Here is a 16,661-nt window from a genome sequence, read left to right on the forward strand (position 1 = left end):
CAAATTCTTAGATAAAAAATTTCAATGGCATAGAGATAGGTTCAATTCATCTATTTGAATGATTCTGGATAAATTTCATTGCGAGTTTTTCAAAGTTTATCGCGCTTTTTTATTCGCGATGGTTACGAGTCCAAATTCAATGAACAAACATTTCTATCACTTTGAAGTGATTTTCTATTCATCCATTGGGAATGGGAGGGTAAATTTTCATTTTTGAATGTCAACGGCCATATCACGTAGAACGCACCTGGTCTCGTCAGCTCCCAGAAGTTAAGTTACGTCGAGTCCCGTTAGTACTTGGAAGGGTGACCGCTTGGGAATACGGGATGTCGTTGGCGACGAACAGTTTGTTTTCAATAACAAACTTCTTGAAATTTTTTTTCAATCACGATGGTAACCAGTCCAAATTCGTAGATAAAAAATTTCAATGCCTTAGAGATAGGTTCAATTCATCTATAAGAATGATTCTGGATCAATTCCATTGAGAGTTTTTCAAAGTTTATCGCGTTTTTTAATCGCGATGGTTACCAGTCCAAATTCGTAGATCAAAAATATCAATGGCATAGAGATAGGTTCAATTCATCTATAGGAATGATTCTGGATAAATTTCATTGCGAGTTTTTCAAAGTTTATCGCGCTTTTTTATTCGCGATGGTTACGAGTCCAAATTCAATGAACAAACATTTCTATCACTTTGAAGTGATTTTCTATTCATCCATTGGGACTGGGAGGGTAAATTTTCATTTTTGAATGTCAACGGCCATATCACGTAGAACGCACCTGGTCTCGTCAGCTCCCAGAAGTTAAGTTACGTCGAGTCCCGTTAGTACTTGGAAGGGTGACCGCTTGGGAATACGGGATGTCGTTGGCGATGAACAGTTTGTTTTCAATAACAAACTTCTTGAAATTTTTTTTCAATCACGATGGTTACCAGTCCAAATTCTTAGATAAAAAATTTCAATGGCATAGAGATAGGTTCAATTCATCTATTTGAATGATTCTGGATAAATTTCATTGCGAGTTTTTCAAAGTTTATCGCGCTTTTTTATTCGCGATGGTTACGAGTCCAAATTCAATGAACAAACATTTCTATCACTTTGAAGTGATTTTCTATTCATCCATTGGGACTGGGAGGGTAAATTTTCATTTTTGAATGTCAACGGCCATATCACGTAGAACGCACCTGGTCTCGTCAGCTCCCAGAAGTTAAGTTACGTCGAGTCCCGTTAGTACTTGGAAGGGTGACCGCTTGGGAATACGGGATGTCGTTGGCGACGAACAGTTTGTTTTCAATAACAAACTTCTTGAAATTTTTTTTCAATCACGATGGTAACCAGTCCAAATTCGTAGATAAAAAATTTCAATGCCTTAGAGATAGGTTCAATTCATCTATAAGAATGATTCTGGATCAATTCCATTGAGAGTTTTTCAAAGTTTATCGCGTTTTTTAATCGCGATGGTTACCAGTCCAAATTCGTAGATCAAAAATATCAATGGCATAGAGATAGGTTCAATTCATCTATAGGAATGATTCTGGATAAATTTCATTGCGAGTTTTTCAAAGTTTATCGCGCTTTTTTATTCGCGATGGTTACGAGTCCAAATTCAATGAACAAACATTTCTATCACTTTGAAGTGATTTTCTATTCATCCATTGGGACTGGGAGGGTAAATTTTCATTTTTGAATGTCAACGGCCATATCACGTAGAACGCACCTGGTCTCGTCAGCTCCCAGAAGTTAAGTTACGTCGAGTCCCGTTAGTACTTGGAAGGGTGACCGCTTGGGAATACGGGATGTCGTTGGCGATGAACAGTTTGTTTTCAATAACAAACTTCTTGAAATTTTTTTTCAATCACGATGGTTACCAGTCCAAATTCTTAGATAAAAAATTTCAATGGCATAGAGATAGGTTCAATTCATCTATTTGAATGATTCTGGATAAATTTCATTGCGAGTTTTTCAAAGTTTATCGCGCTTTTTTATTCGCGATGGTTACGAGTCCAAATTCAATGAACAAACATTTCTATCACTTTGAAGTGATTTTCTATTCATCCATTGGGACTGGGAGGGTAAATTTTCATTTTTGAATGTCAACGGCCATATCACGTAGAACGCACCTGGTCTCGTCAGCTCCCAGAAGTTAAGTTACGTCGAGTCCCGTTAGTACTTGGAAGGGTGACCGCTTGGGAATACGGGATGTCGTTGGCGATGAACAGTTTGTTTTCAATAACAAACTTCTTGAAATTTTTTTTCAATCACGATGGTTACCAGTCCAAATTCTTAGATAAAAAATTTCAATGGCATAGAGATAGGTTCAATTCATCTATTTGAATGATTCTGGATAAATTTCATTGCGAGTTTTTCAAAGTTTATCGCGCTTTTTTATTCGCGATGGTTACGAGTCCAAATTCAATGAACAAACATTTCTATCACTTTGAAGTGATTTTCTATTCATCCATTGGGACTGGGAGGGTAAATTTTCATTTTTGAATGTCAACGGCCATATCACGTAGAACGCACCTGGTCTCGTCAGCTCCCAGAAGTTAAGTTACGTCGAGTCCCGTTAGTACTTGGAAGGGTGACCGCTTGGGAATACGGGATGTCGTTGGCGATGAACAGTTTGTTTTCAATAACAAACTTCTTGAAATTTTTTTTCAATCACGATGGTTACCAGTCCAAATTCGTAGATAAAAAATTTCAATGCCTTAGAGATAGGTTCAATTCATCTATAAGAATGATTCTGGATCAATTCCATTGAGAGTTTTTCAAAGTTTATCGCGTTTTTTAATCGCGATGGTTACCAGTCCAAATTCGTAGATCAAAAATATCAATGGCATAGAGATAGGTTCAATTCATCTATAGGAATGATTCTGGATAAATTTCATTGCGAGTTTTTCAAAGTTTATCGCGCTTTTTTATTCGCGATGGTTACGAGTCCAAATTCAATGAAAAAACATTTCTATCACTTTGAAGTGATTTTCTATTCATCCATTGGGACTGGGAGGGTAAATTTTCATTTTTGAATGTCAACGGCCATATCACGTAGAACGCACCTGGTCTCGTCAGCTCCCAGAAGTTAAGTTACGTCGAGTCCCGTTAGTACTTGGAAGGGTGACCGCTTGGGAATACGGGATGTCGTTGGCGATGAACAGTTTGTTTTCAATAACAAACTTCTTGAAATTTTTTTTCAATCACGATGGTTACCAGTCCAAATTCTTAGATAAAAAATTTCAATGGCATAGAGATAGGTTCAATTCATCTATTTGAATGATTCTGGATAAATTTCATTGCGAGTTTTTCAAAGTTTATCGCGCTTTTTTATTCGCGATGGTTACGAGTCCAAATTCAATGAACAAACATTTCTATCACTTTGAAGTGATTTTCTATTCATCCATTGGGACTGGGAGGGTAAATTTTCATTTTTGAATGTCAACGGCCATATCACGTAGAACGCACCTGGTCTCGTCAGCTCCCAGAAGTTAAGTTACGTCGAGTCCCGTTAGTACTTGGAAGGGTGACCGCTTGGGAATACGGGATGTCGTTGGCGATGAACAGTTTGTTTTCAATAACAAACTTCTTGAAATTTTTTTTCAATCACGATAATTACCAGTCCAAATTCGTAGATAAAAAATTTCAATGCCTTAGAGATAGGTTCAATTCATCTATAAGAATGATTCTGGATCAATTCCATTGAGAGTTTTTCAAAGTTTATCGCGTTTTTTAATCGCGATGGTTACCAGTCCAAATTCGTAGATCAAAAATATCAATGGCATAGAGATAGGTTCAATTCATCTATAGGAATGATTCTGGATAAATTTCATTGCGAGTTTTTCAAAGTTTATCGCGCTTTTTTATTCGCGATGGTTACGAGTCCAAATTCAATGAAAAAACATTTCTATCACTTTGAAGTGATTTTCTATTCATCCATTGGGACTGGGAGGGTAAATTTTCATTTTTGAATGTCAACGGCCATATCACGTAGAACGCACCTGGTCTCGTCAGCTCCCAGAAGTTAAGTTACGTCGAGTCCCGTTAGTACTTGGAAGGGTGACCGCTTGGGAATACGGGATGTCGTTGGCGATGAACAGTTTGTTTTCAATAACAAACTTCTTGAAATTTTTTTTCAATCACGATAATTACCAGTCCAAATTCGTAGATAAAAAATTTCAATGCCTTAGAGATAGGTTCAATTCATCTATAAGAATGATTCTGGATCAATTCCATTGAGAGTTTTTCAAAGTTTATCGCGTTTTTTAATCGCGATGGTTACCAGTCCAAATTCGTAGATCAAAAATATCAATGGCATAGAGATAGGTTCAATTCATCTATAGGAATGATTCTGGATAAATTTCATTGCGAGTTTTTCAAAGTTTATCGCGCTTTTTTATTCGCGATGGTTACGAGTCCAAATTCAATGAAAAAACATTTCTATCACTTTGAAGTGATTTTCTATTCATCCATTGGGACTGGGAGGGTAAATTTTCATTTTTGAATGTCAACGGCCATATCACGTAGAACGCACCTGGTCTCGTCAGCTCCCAGAAGTTAAGTTACGTCGAGTCCCGTTAGTACTTGGAAGGGTGACCGCTTGGGAATACGGGATGTCGTTGGCGATGAACAGTTTGTTTTCAATAACAAACTTCTTGAAATTTTTTTTCAATCACGATAATTACCAGTCCAAATTCGTAGATAAAAAATTTCAATGCCTTAGAGATAGGTTCAATTCATCTATAAGAATGATTCTGGATCAATTCCATTGAGAGTTTTTCAAAGTTTATCGCGTTTTTTAATCGCGATGGTTACCAGTCCAAATTCGTAGATCAAAAATATCAATGGCATAGAGATAGGTTCAATTCATCTATAGGAATGATTCTGGATAAATTTCATTGCGAGTTTTTCAAAGTTTATCGCGCTTTTTTATTCGCGATGGTTACGAGTCCAAATTCAATGAAAAAACATTTCTATCACTTTGAAGTGATTTTCTATTCATCCATTGGGACTGGGAGGGTAAATTTTCATTTTTGAATGTCAACGGCCATATCACGTAGAACGCACCTGGTCTCGTCAGCTCCCAGAAGTTAAGTTACGTCGAGTCCCGTTAGTACTTGGAAGGGTGACCGCTTGGGAATACGGGATGTCGTTGGCGATGAACAGTTTGTTTTCAATAACAAACTTCTTGAAATTTTTTTTCAATCACGATAATTACCAGTCCAAATTCGTAGATAAAAAATTTCAATGCCTTAGAGATAGGTTCAATTCATCTATAAGAATGATTCTGGATCAATTCCATTGAGAGTTTTTCAAAGTTTATCGCGTTTTTTAATCGCGATGGTTACCAGTCCAAATTCGTAGATCAAAAATATCAATGGCATAGAGATAGGTTCAATTCATCTATAGGAATGATTCTGGATAAATTTCATTGCGAGTTTTTCAAAGTTTATCGCGCTTTTTTATTCGCGATGGTTACGAGTCCAAATTCAATGAAAAAACATTTCTATCACTTTGAAGTGATTTTCTATTCATCCATTGGGACTGGGAGGGTAAATTTTCATTTTTGAATGTCAACGGCCATATCACGTAGAACGCACCTGGTCTCGTCAGCTCCCAGAAGTTAAGTTACGTCGAGTCCCGTTAGTACTTGGAAGGGTGACCGCTTGGGAATACGGGATGTCGTTGGCGATGAACAGTTTGTTTTCAATAACAAACTTCTTGAAATTTTTTTTCAATCACGATAATTACCAGTCCAAATTCGTAGATAAAAAATTTCAATGCCTTAGAGATAGGTTCAATTCATCTATAAGAATGATTCTGGATCAATTCCATTGAGAGTTTTTCAAAGTTTATCGCGTTTTTTAATCGCGATGGTTACCAGTCCAAATTCGTAGATCAAAAATATCAATGGCATAGAGATAGGTTCAATTCATCTATAGGAATGATTCTGGATAAATTTCATTGCGAGTTTTTCAAAGTTTATCGCGCTTTTTTATTCGCGATGGTTACGAGTCCAAATTCAATGAAAAAACATTTCTATCACTTTGAAGTGATTTTCTATTCATCCATTGGGACTGGGAGGGTAAATTTTCATTTTTGAATGTCAACGGCCATATCACGTAGAACGCACCTGGTCTCGTCAGCTCCCAGAAGTTAAGTTACGTCGAGTCCCGTTAGTACTTGGAAGGGTGACCGCTTGGGAATACGGGATGTCGTTGGCGATGAACAGTTTGTTTTCAATAACAAACTTCTTGAAATTTTTTTTCAATCACGATGGTTACCAGTCCAAATTCTTAGATAAAAAATTTCAATGGCATAGAGATAGGTTCAATTCATCTATTTGAATGATTCTGGATAAATTTCATTGCGAGTTTTTCAAAGTTTATCGCGCTTTTTTATTCGCGATGGTTACGAGTCCAAATTCAATGAACAAACATTTCTATCACTTTGAAGTGATTTTCTATTCATCCATTGGGACTGGGAGGGTAAATTTTCATTTTTGAATGTCAACGGCCATATCACGTAGAACGCACCTGGTCTCGTCAGCTCCCAGAAGTTAAGTTACGTCGAGTCCCGTTAGTACTTGGAAGGGTGACCGCTTGGGAATACGGGATGTCGTTGGCGATGAACAGTTTGTTTTCAATAACAAACTTCTTGAAATTTTTTTTCAATCACGATAATTACCAGTCCAAATTCGTAGATAAAAAATTTCAATGCCTTAGAGATAGGTTCAATTCATCTATAAGAATGATTCTGGATCAATTCCATTGAGAGTTTTTCAAAGTTTATCGCGTTTTTTAATCGCGATGGTTACCAGTCCAAATTCGTAGATCAAAAATATCAATGGCATAGAGATAGGTTCAATTCATCTATAGGAATGATTCTGGATAAATTTCATTGCGAGTTTTTCAAAGTTTATCGCGCTTTTTTATTCGCGATGGTTACGAGTCCAAATTCAATGAAAAAACATTTCTATCACTTTGAAGTGATTTTCTATTCATCCATTGGGACTGGGAGGGTAAATTTTCATTTTTGAATGTCAACGGCCATATCACGTAGAACGCACCTGGTCTCGTCAGCTCCCAGAAGTTAAGTTACGTCGAGTCCCGTTAGTACTTGGAAGGGTGACCGCTTGGGAATACGGGATGTCGTTGGCGATGAACAGTTTGTTTTCAATAACAAACTTCTTGAAATTTTTTTTCAATCACGATAATTACCAGTCCAAATTCGTAGATAAAAAATTTCAATGCCTTAGAGATAGGTTCAATTCATCTATAAGAATGATTCTGGATCAATTCCATTGAGAGTTTTTCAAAGTTTATCGCGTTTTTTAATCGCGATGGTTACCAGTCCAAATTCGTAGATCAAAAATATCAATGGCATAGAGATAGGTTCAATTCATCTATAGGAATGATTCTGGATAAATTTCATTGCGAGTTTTTCAAAGTTTATCGCGCTTTTTTATTCGCGATGGTTACGAGTCCAAATTCAATGAAAAAACATTTCTATCACTTTGAAGTGATTTTCTATTCATCCATTGGGACTGGGAGGGTAAATTTTCATTTTTGAATGTCAACGGCCATATCACGTAGAACGCACCTGGTCTCGTCAGCTCCCAGAAGTTAAGTTACGTCGAGTCCCGTTAGTACTTGGAAGGGTGACCGCTTGGGAATACGGGATGTCGTTGGCGATGAACAGTTTGTTTTCAATAACAAACTTCTTGAAATTTTTTTTCAATCACGATGGTTACCAGTCCAAATTCTTAGATAAAAAATTTCAATGGCATAGAGATAGGTTCAATTCATCTATTTGAATGATTCTGGATAAATTTCATTGCGAGTTTTTCAAAGTTTATCGCGCTTTTTTATTCGCGATGGTTACGAGTCCAAATTCAATGAACAAACATTTCTATCACTTTGAAGTGATTTTCTATTCATCCATTGGGACTGGGAGGGTAAATTTTCATTTTTGAATGTCAACGGCCATATCACGTAGAACGCACCTGGTCTCGTCAGCTCCCAGAAGTTAAGTTACGTCGAGTCCCGTTAGTACTTGGAAGGGTGACCGCTTGGGAATACGGGATGTCGTTGGCGATGAACAGTTTGTTTTCAATAACAAACTTCTTGAAATTTTTTTTCAATCACGATAATTACCAGTCCAAATTCGTAGATAAAAAATTTCAATGCCTTAGAGATAGGTTCAATTCATCTATAAGAATGATTCTGGATCAATTCCATTGAGAGTTTTTCAAAGTTTATCGCGTTTTTTAATCGCGATGGTTACCAGTCCAAATTCGTAGATCAAAAATATCAATGGCATAGAGATAGGTTCAATTCATCTATTTGAATGATTCTGGATAAATTTCATTGCGAGTTTTTCAAAGTTTATCGCGCTTTTTTATTCGCGATGGTTACGAGTCCAAATTCAATGAACAAACATTTCTATCACTTTGAAGTGATTTTCTATTCATCCATTGGGACTGGGAGGGTAAATTTTCATTTTTGAATGTCAACGGCCATATCACGTAGAACGCACCTGGTCTCGTCAGCTCCCAGAAGTTAAGTTACGTCGAGTCCCGTTAGTACTTGGAAGGGTGACCGCTTGGGAATACGGGATGTCGTTGGCGATGAACAGTTTGTTTTCAATAACAAACTTCTTGAAATTTTTTTTCAATCACGATGGTTACCAGTCCAAATTCTTAGATAAAAAATTTCAATGGCATAGAGATAGGTTCAATTCATCTATTTGAATGATTCTGGATAAATTTCATTGCGAGTTTTTCAAAGTTTATCGCGCTTTTTTATTCGCGATGGTTACGAGTCCAAATTCAATGAACAAACATTTCTATCACTTTGAAGTGATTTTCTATTCATCCATTGGGACTGGGAGGGTAAATTTTCATTTTTGAATGTCAACGGCCATATCACGTAGAACGCACCTGGTCTCGTCAGCTCCCAGAAGTTAAGTTACGTCGAGTCCCGTTAGTACTTGGAAGGGTGACCGCTTGGGAATACGGGATGTCGTTGGCGATGAACAGTTTGTTTTCAATAACAAACTTCTTGAAATTTTTTTTCAATCACGATGGTTACCAGTCCAAATTCTTAGATAAAAAATTTCAATGGCATAGAGATAGGTTCAATTCATCTATTTGAATGATTCTGGATAAATTTCATTGCGAGTTTTTCAAAGTTTATCGCGCTTTTTTATTCGCGATGGTTACGAGTCCAAATTCAATGAACAAACATTTCTATCACTTTGAAGTGATTTTCTATTCATCCATTGGGACTGGGAGGGTAAATTTTCATTTTTGAATGTCAACGGCCATATCACGTAGAACGCACCTGGTCTCGTCAGCTCCCAGAAGTTAAGTTACGTCGAGTCCCGTTAGTACTTGGAAGGGTGACCGCTTGGGAATACGGGATGTCGTTGGCGATGAACAGTTTGTTTTCAATAACAAACTTCTTGAAATTTTTTTTCAATCACGATGGTTACCAGTCCAAATTCGTAGATAAAAAATTTCAATGCCTTAGAGATAGGTTCAATTCATCTATAAGAATGATTCTGGATCAATTCCATTGAGAGTTTTTCAAAGTTTATCGCGCTTTTTTATTCGCGATGGTTACGAGTCCAAATTCAATGAACAAACATTTCTATCACTTTGAAGTGATTTTCTATTCATCCATTGGGAATGGGAGGGTAAATTTTCATTTTTGAATGTCAACGGCCATATCACGTAGAACGCACCTGGTCTCGTCAGCTCCCAGAAGTTAAGTTACGTCGAGTCCCGTTAGTACTTGGAAGGGTGACCGCTTGGGAATACGGGATGTCGTTGGCGATGAACAGTTTGTTTTCAATAACAAACTTCTTGAAATTTTTTTTCAATCACGATGGTTACCAGTCCAAATTCGTAGATAAAAAATTTCAATGCCTTAGAGATAGGTTCAATTCATCTATTTGAATGATTCTGGATAAATTTCATTGCGAGTTTTTCAAAGTTTATCGCGCTTTTTTATTCGCGATGGTTACGAGTCCAAATTCAATGAACAAACATTTCTATCACTTTGAAGTGATTTTCTATTCATCCATTGGGACTGGGAGGGTAAATTTTCATTTTTGAATGTCAACGGCCATATCACGTAGAACGCACCTGGTCTCGTCAGCTCCCAGAAGTTAAGTTACGTCGAGTCCCGTTAGTACTTGGAAGGGTGACCGCTTGGGAATACGGGATGTCGTTGGCGATGAACAGTTTGTTTTCAATAACAAACTTCTTGAAATTTTTTTTCAATCACGATGGTTACCAGTCCAAATTCTTAGATAAAAAATTTCAATGGCATAGAGATAGGTTCAATTCATCTATTTGAATGATTCTGGATAAATTTCATTGCGAGTTTTTCAAAGTTTATCGCGCTTTTTTATTCGCGATGGTTACGAGTCCAAATTCAATGAACAAACATTTCTATCACTTTGAAGTGATTTTCTATTCATCCATTGGGACTGGGAGGGTAAATTTTCATTTTTGAATGTCAACGGCCATATCACGTAGAACGCACCTGGTCTCGTCAGCTCCCAGAAGTTAAGTTACGTCGAGTCCCGTTAGTACTTGGAAGGGTGACCGCTTGGGAATACGGGATGTCGTTGGCGATGAACAGTTTGTTTTCAATAACAAACTTCTTGAAATTTTTTTTCAATCACGATGGTTACCAGTCCAAATTCGTAGATAAAAAATTTCAATGCCTTAGAGATAGGTTCAATTCATCTATAAGAATGATTCTGGATCAATTCCATTGAGAGTTTTTCAAAGTTTATCGCGCTTTTTTATTCGCGATGGTTACGAGTCCAAATTCAATGAACAAACATTTCTATCACTTTGAAGTGATTTTCTATTCATCCATTGGGAATGGGAGGGTAAATTTTCATTTTTGAATGTCAACGGCCATATCACGTAGAACGCACCTGGTCTCGTCAGCTCCCAGAAGTTAAGTTACGTCGAGTCCCGTTAGTACTTGGAAGGGTGACCGCTTGGGAATACGGGATGTCGTTGGCGATGAACAGTTTGTTTTCAATAACAAACTTCTTGAAATTTTTTTTCAATCACGATGGTTACCAGTCCAAATTCGTAGATAAAAAATTTCAATGCCTTAGAGATAGGTTCAATTCATCTATTTGAATGATTCTGGATAAATTTCATTGCGAGTTTTTCAAAGTTTATCGTGCTTTTTTATTCGCGATGGTTACGAGTCCAAATTCAATGAACAAACATTTCTATCACTTTGAAGTGATTTTCTATTCATCCATTGGGACTGGGAGGGTAAATTTTCATTTTTGAATGTCAACGGCCATATCACGTAGAACGCACCTGGTCTCGTCAGCTCCCAGAAGTTAAGTTACGTCGAGTCCCGTTAGTACTTGGAAGGGTGACCGCTTGGGAATACGGGATGTCGTTGGCGATGAACAGTTTGTTTTCAATAACAAACTTCTTGAAATTTTTTTTCAATCACGATGGTTACCAGTCCAAATTCTTAGATAAAAAATTTCAATGGCATAGAGATAGGTTCAATTCATCTATTTGAATGATTCTGGATAAATTTCATTGCGAGTTTTTCAAAGTTTATCGCGCTTTTTTATTCGCGATGGTTACGAGTCCAAATTCAATGAACAAACATTTCTATCACTTTGAAGTGATTTTCTATTCATCCATTGGGACTGGGAGGGTAAATTTTCATTTTTGAATGTCAACGGCCATATCACGTAGAACGCACCTGGTCTCGTCAGCTCCCAGAAGTTAAGTTACGTCGAGTCCCGTTAGTACTTGGAAGGGTGACCGCTTGGGAATACGGGATGTCGTTGGCGATGAACAGTTTGTTTTCAATAACAAACTTCTTGAAATTTTTTTTCAATCACGATAATTACCAGTCCAAATTCGTAGATAAAAAATTTCAATGCCTTAGAGATAGGTTCAATTCATCTATAAGAATGATTCTGGATCAATTCCATTGAGAGTTTTTCAAAGTTTATCGCGTTTTTTAATCGCGATGGTTACCAGTCCAAATTCGTAGATCAAAAATATCAATGGCATAGAGATAGGTTCAATTCATCTATAGGAATGATTCTGGATAAATTTCATTGCGAGTTTTTCAAAGTTTATCGCGCTTTTTTATTCGCGATGGTTACGAGTCCAAATTCAATGAAAAAACATTTCTATCACTTTGAAGTGATTTTCTATTCATCCATTGGGACTGGGAGGGTAAATTTTCATTTTTGAATGTCAACGGCCATATCACGTAGAACGCACCTGGTCTCGTCAGCTCCCAGAAGTTAAGTTACGTCGAGTCCCGTTAGTACTTGGAAGGGTGACCGCTTGGGAATACGGGATGTCGTTGGCGATGAACAGTTTGTTTTCAATAACAAACTTCTTGAAATTTTTTTTCAATCACGATGGTTACCAGTCCAAATTCGTAGATAAAAAATTTCAATGCCTTAGAGATAGGTTCAATTCATCTATAAGAATGATTCTGGATCAATTCCATTGAGAGTTTTTCAAAGTTTATCGCGCTTTTTTATTCGCGATGGTTACGAGTCCAAATTCAATGAACAAACATTTCTATCACTTTGAAGTGATTTTCTATTCATCCATTGGGAATGGGAGGGTAAATTTTCATTTTTGAATGTCAACGGCCATATCACGTAGAACGCACCTGGTCTCGTCAGCTCCCAGAAGTTAAGTTACGTCGAGTCCCGTTAGTACTTGGAAGGGTGACCGCTTGGGAATACGGGATGTCGTTGGCGATGAACAGTTTGTTTTCAATAACAAACTTCTTGAAATTTTTTTTCAATCACGATGGTTACCAGTCCAAATTCGTAGATAAAAAATTTCAATGCCTTAGAGATAGGTTCAATTCATCTATTTGAATGATTCTGGATAAATTTCATTGCGAGTTTTTCAAAGTTTATCGCGCTTTTTTATTCGCGATGGTTACGAGTCCAAATTCAATGAACAAACATTTCTATCACTTTGAAGTGATTTTCTATTCATCCATTGGGACTGGGAGGGTAAATTTTCATTTTTGAATGTCAACGGCCATATCACGTAGAACGCACCTGGTCTCGTCAGCTCCCAGAAGTTAAGTTACGTCGAGTCCCGTTAGTACTTGGAAGGGTGACCGCTTGGGAATACGGGATGTCGTTGGCGATGAACAGTTTGTTTTCAATAACAAACTTCTTGAAATTTTTTTTCAATCACGATGGTTACCAGTCCAAATTCTTAGATAAAAAATTTCAATGGCATAGAGATAGGTTCAATTCATCTATTTGAATGATTCTGGATAAATTTCATTGCGAGTTTTTCAAAGTTTATCGCGCTTTTTTATTCGCGATGGTTACGAGTCCAAATTCAATGAACAAACATTTCTATCACTTTGAAGTGATTTTCTATTCATCCATTGGGACTGGGAGGGTAAATTTTCATTTTTGAATGTCAACGGCCATATCACGTAGAACGCACCTGGTCTCGTCAGCTCCCAGAAGTTAAGTTACGTCGAGTCCCGTTAGTACTTGGAAGGGTGACCGCTTGGGAATACGGGATGTCGTTGGCGATGAACAGTTTGTTTTCAATAACAAACTTCTTGAAATTTTTTTTCAATCACGATGGTTACCAGTCCAAATTCGTAGATAAAAAATTTCAATGCCTTAGAGATAGGTTCAATTCATCTATAAGAATGATTCTGGATCAATTCCATTGAGAGTTTTTCAAAGTTTATCGCGCTTTTTTATTCGCGATGGTTACGAGTCCAAATTCAATGAACAAACATTTCTATCACTTTGAAGTGATTTTCTATTCATCCATTGGGAATGGGAGGGTAAATTTTCATTTTTGAATGTCAACGGCCATATCACGTAGAACGCACCTGGTCTCGTCAGCTCCCAGAAGTTAAGTTACGTCGAGTCCCGTTAGTACTTGGAAGGGTGACCGCTTGGGAATACGGGATGTCGTTGGCGATGAACAGTTTGTTTTCAATAACAAACTTCTTGAAATTTTTTTTCAATCACGATGGTTACCAGTCCAAATTCGTAGATAAAAAATTTCAATGCCTTAGAGATAGGTTCAATTCATCTATTTGAATGATTCTGGATAAATTTCATTGCGAGTTTTTCAAAGTTTATCGTGCTTTTTTATTCGCGATGGTTACGAGTCCAAATTCAATGAACAAACATTTCTATCACTTTGAAGTGATTTTCTATTCATCCATTGGGACTGGGAGGGTAAATTTTCATTTTTGAATGTCAACGGCCATATCACGTAGAACGCACCTGGTCTCGTCAGCTCCCAGAAGTTAAGTTACGTCGAGTCCCGTTAGTACTTGGAAGGGTGACCGCTTGGGAATACGGGATGTCGTTGGCGATGAACAGTTTGTTTTCAATAACAAACTTCTTGAAATTTTTTTTCAATCACGATGGTTACCAGTCCAAATTCTTAGATAAAAAATTTCAATGGCATAGAGATAGGTTCAATTCATCTATTTGAATGATTCTGGATAAATTTCATTGCGAGTTTTTCAAAGTTTATCGCGCTTTTTTATTCGCGATGGTTACGAGTCCAAATTCAATGAACAAACATTTCTATCACTTTGAAGTGATTTTCTATTCATCCATTGGGACTGGGAGGGTAAATTTTCATTTTTGAATGTCAACGGCCATATCACGTAGAACGCACCTGGTCTCGTCAGCTCCCAGAAGTTAAGTTACGTCGAGTCCCGTTAGTACTTGGAAGGGTGACCGCTTGGGAATACGGGATGTCGTTGGCGATGAACAGTTTGTTTTCAATAACAAACTTCTTGAAATTTTTTTTCAATCACGATAATTACCAGTCCAAATTCGTAGATAAAAAATTTCAATGCCTTAGAGATAGGTTCAATTCATCTATAAGAATGATTCTGGATCAATTCCATTGAGAGTTTTTCAAAGTTTATCGCGTTTTTTAATCGCGATGGTTACCAGTCCAAATTCGTAGATCAAAAATATCAATGGCATAGAGATAGGTTCAATTCATCTATAGGAATGATTCTGGATAAATTTCATTGCGAGTTTTTCAAAGTTTATCGCGCTTTTTTATTCGCGATGGTTACGAGTCCAAATTCAATGAAAAAACATTTCTATCACTTTGAAGTGATTTTCTATTCATCCATTGGGACTGGGAGGGTAAATTTTCATTTTTGAATGTCAACGGCCATATCACGTAGAACGCACCTGGTCTCGTCAGCTCCCAGAAGTTAAGTTACGTCGAGTCCCGTTAGTACTTGGAAGGGTGACCGCTTGGGAATACGGGATGTCGTTGGCGATGAACAGTTTGTTTTCAATAACAAACTTCTTGAAATTTTTTTTCAATCACGATGGTTACCAGTCCAAATTCTTAGATAAAAAATTTCAATGGCATAGAGATAGGTTCAATTCATCTATTTGAATGATTCTGCATAAATTTCATTGCGAGTTTTTCAAAGTTTATCGCGCTTTTTTATTCGCGATGGTTACGAGTCCAAATTCAATGAACAAACATTTCTATCACTTTGAAGTGATTTTCTATTCATCCATTGGGACTGGGAGGGTAAATTTTCATTTTTGAATGTCAACGGCCATATCACGTAGAACGCACCTGGTCTCGTCAGCTCCCAGAAGTTAAGTTACGTCGAGTCCCGTTAGTACTTGGAAGGGTGACCGCTTGGGAATACGGGATGTCGTTGGCGATGAACAGTTTGTTTTCAATAACAAACTTCTTGAAATTTTTTTTCAATCACGATGGTTACCAGTCCAAATTCTTAGATAAAAAATTTCAATGGCATAGAGATAGGTTCAATTCATCTATTTGAATGATTCTGGATAAATTTCATTGCGAGTTTTTCAAAGTTTATCGCGCTTTTTTATTCGCGATGGTTACGAGTCCAAATTCAATGAACAAACATTTCTATCACTTTGAAGTGATTTTCTATTCATCCATTGGGACTGGGAGGGTAAATTTTCATTTTTGAATGTCAACGGCCATATCACGTAGAACGCACCTGGTCTTGTCAGCTCCCAGAAGTTAAGTTACGTCGAGTCCCGTTAGTACTTGAAAGGGTGACCGCTTGGGAATACGGGATGTCGTTGGCGATGAACAGTTTGTTTAAAATAAAAAAACTTCCTGAAATTTGTTTTCAATCACGATGGTTACCCGTCCAAATTCGTAGATAAAAAATTTCAATGCCTTAGAGATAGGTTCAATTCATCTATAAGAATGATTCTGGATCAATTCCATTGAGAGTTTTTCAAAGTTTATCGCGCTTTTTTATTCGCGATGGTTACGAGTCCAAATTCAATGAACAAACATTTCTATCACTTTGAAGTGATTTTCTATTCATCCATTGGGAATGGGAGGGTAATTTTTCATTTTTGAATGTCAACGGCCATATCACGTAGAACGCACCTGGTCTCGTCAGCTCCCAGAAGTTAAGTTACGTCGAGTCCCGTTAGTACTTGGAAGGGTGACCGCTTGGGAATACGGGATGTCGTTGGCGATGAACAGTTTGTTTTCAATAACAAACTTCTTGAAATTTTTTTTCAATCACGATGGTTACCAGTCCAAATTCTTAGATAAAAAATTTCAATGGCATAGAGATAGGTTCAATTCATCTATTTGAA

At 37.2% G+C, this 16,661-nt stretch overlaps 37 pseudogenes; all 37 read left to right on the forward strand.

Annotated features, from left to right (window-relative positions):
• The first annotated feature begins 219 nt into the window (after positions 1-219).
• Positions 220-338, forward strand: LOC124331365 (annotated as a pseudogene).
• A 414-nt stretch (positions 339-752) lies between these two features.
• Positions 753-871, forward strand: LOC124331366 (annotated as a pseudogene).
• Positions 872-1,155: 284 nt separating this feature from the next.
• LOC124331368 lies at positions 1,156-1,274 on the forward strand (annotated as a pseudogene).
• A 414-nt stretch (positions 1,275-1,688) lies between these two features.
• LOC124331369 lies at positions 1,689-1,807 on the forward strand (annotated as a pseudogene).
• A 284-nt stretch (positions 1,808-2,091) lies between these two features.
• Positions 2,092-2,210, forward strand: LOC124331370 (annotated as a pseudogene).
• Positions 2,211-2,494: 284 nt separating this feature from the next.
• On the forward strand, positions 2,495-2,613 carry LOC124331371 (annotated as a pseudogene).
• A 414-nt stretch (positions 2,614-3,027) lies between these two features.
• Positions 3,028-3,146, forward strand: LOC124331373 (annotated as a pseudogene).
• A 284-nt stretch (positions 3,147-3,430) lies between these two features.
• On the forward strand, positions 3,431-3,549 carry LOC124331375 (annotated as a pseudogene).
• A 414-nt stretch (positions 3,550-3,963) lies between these two features.
• LOC124331376 lies at positions 3,964-4,082 on the forward strand (annotated as a pseudogene).
• Positions 4,083-4,496: 414 nt separating this feature from the next.
• On the forward strand, positions 4,497-4,615 carry LOC124331377 (annotated as a pseudogene).
• Positions 4,616-5,029: 414 nt separating this feature from the next.
• On the forward strand, positions 5,030-5,148 carry LOC124331378 (annotated as a pseudogene).
• A 414-nt stretch (positions 5,149-5,562) lies between these two features.
• On the forward strand, positions 5,563-5,681 carry LOC124331379 (annotated as a pseudogene).
• A 414-nt stretch (positions 5,682-6,095) lies between these two features.
• On the forward strand, positions 6,096-6,214 carry LOC124331380 (annotated as a pseudogene).
• Positions 6,215-6,498: 284 nt separating this feature from the next.
• LOC124331381 lies at positions 6,499-6,617 on the forward strand (annotated as a pseudogene).
• A 414-nt stretch (positions 6,618-7,031) lies between these two features.
• On the forward strand, positions 7,032-7,150 carry LOC124331382 (annotated as a pseudogene).
• Positions 7,151-7,564: 414 nt separating this feature from the next.
• Positions 7,565-7,683, forward strand: LOC124331383 (annotated as a pseudogene).
• A 284-nt stretch (positions 7,684-7,967) lies between these two features.
• Positions 7,968-8,086, forward strand: LOC124331384 (annotated as a pseudogene).
• A 414-nt stretch (positions 8,087-8,500) lies between these two features.
• LOC124331386 lies at positions 8,501-8,619 on the forward strand (annotated as a pseudogene).
• A 284-nt stretch (positions 8,620-8,903) lies between these two features.
• LOC124331387 lies at positions 8,904-9,022 on the forward strand (annotated as a pseudogene).
• Positions 9,023-9,306: 284 nt separating this feature from the next.
• LOC124331388 lies at positions 9,307-9,425 on the forward strand (annotated as a pseudogene).
• Positions 9,426-9,709: 284 nt separating this feature from the next.
• LOC124331389 lies at positions 9,710-9,828 on the forward strand (annotated as a pseudogene).
• A 284-nt stretch (positions 9,829-10,112) lies between these two features.
• Positions 10,113-10,231, forward strand: LOC124331390 (annotated as a pseudogene).
• A 284-nt stretch (positions 10,232-10,515) lies between these two features.
• LOC124331391 lies at positions 10,516-10,634 on the forward strand (annotated as a pseudogene).
• Positions 10,635-10,918: 284 nt separating this feature from the next.
• Positions 10,919-11,037, forward strand: LOC124331392 (annotated as a pseudogene).
• Positions 11,038-11,321: 284 nt separating this feature from the next.
• LOC124331393 lies at positions 11,322-11,440 on the forward strand (annotated as a pseudogene).
• Positions 11,441-11,724: 284 nt separating this feature from the next.
• On the forward strand, positions 11,725-11,843 carry LOC124331394 (annotated as a pseudogene).
• A 414-nt stretch (positions 11,844-12,257) lies between these two features.
• On the forward strand, positions 12,258-12,376 carry LOC124331395 (annotated as a pseudogene).
• Positions 12,377-12,660: 284 nt separating this feature from the next.
• On the forward strand, positions 12,661-12,779 carry LOC124331397 (annotated as a pseudogene).
• Positions 12,780-13,063: 284 nt separating this feature from the next.
• On the forward strand, positions 13,064-13,182 carry LOC124331398 (annotated as a pseudogene).
• Positions 13,183-13,466: 284 nt separating this feature from the next.
• LOC124331399 lies at positions 13,467-13,585 on the forward strand (annotated as a pseudogene).
• A 284-nt stretch (positions 13,586-13,869) lies between these two features.
• LOC124331400 lies at positions 13,870-13,988 on the forward strand (annotated as a pseudogene).
• A 284-nt stretch (positions 13,989-14,272) lies between these two features.
• On the forward strand, positions 14,273-14,391 carry LOC124331401 (annotated as a pseudogene).
• A 284-nt stretch (positions 14,392-14,675) lies between these two features.
• LOC124331402 lies at positions 14,676-14,794 on the forward strand (annotated as a pseudogene).
• A 414-nt stretch (positions 14,795-15,208) lies between these two features.
• On the forward strand, positions 15,209-15,327 carry LOC124331403 (annotated as a pseudogene).
• A 284-nt stretch (positions 15,328-15,611) lies between these two features.
• On the forward strand, positions 15,612-15,730 carry LOC124331404 (annotated as a pseudogene).
• Positions 15,731-16,014: 284 nt separating this feature from the next.
• On the forward strand, positions 16,015-16,133 carry LOC124335622 (annotated as a pseudogene).
• A 285-nt stretch (positions 16,134-16,418) lies between these two features.
• LOC124331405 lies at positions 16,419-16,537 on the forward strand (annotated as a pseudogene).
• Positions 16,538-16,661: the final 124 nt, after the last annotated feature.

This window comes from Daphnia pulicaria, chromosome 3, assembly GCF_021234035.1.
Source record: "Daphnia pulicaria isolate SC F1-1A chromosome 3, SC_F0-13Bv2, whole genome shotgun sequence".
Taxonomy (NCBI): Eukaryota; Metazoa; Arthropoda; class Branchiopoda; order Diplostraca; family Daphniidae; genus Daphnia; species Daphnia pulicaria.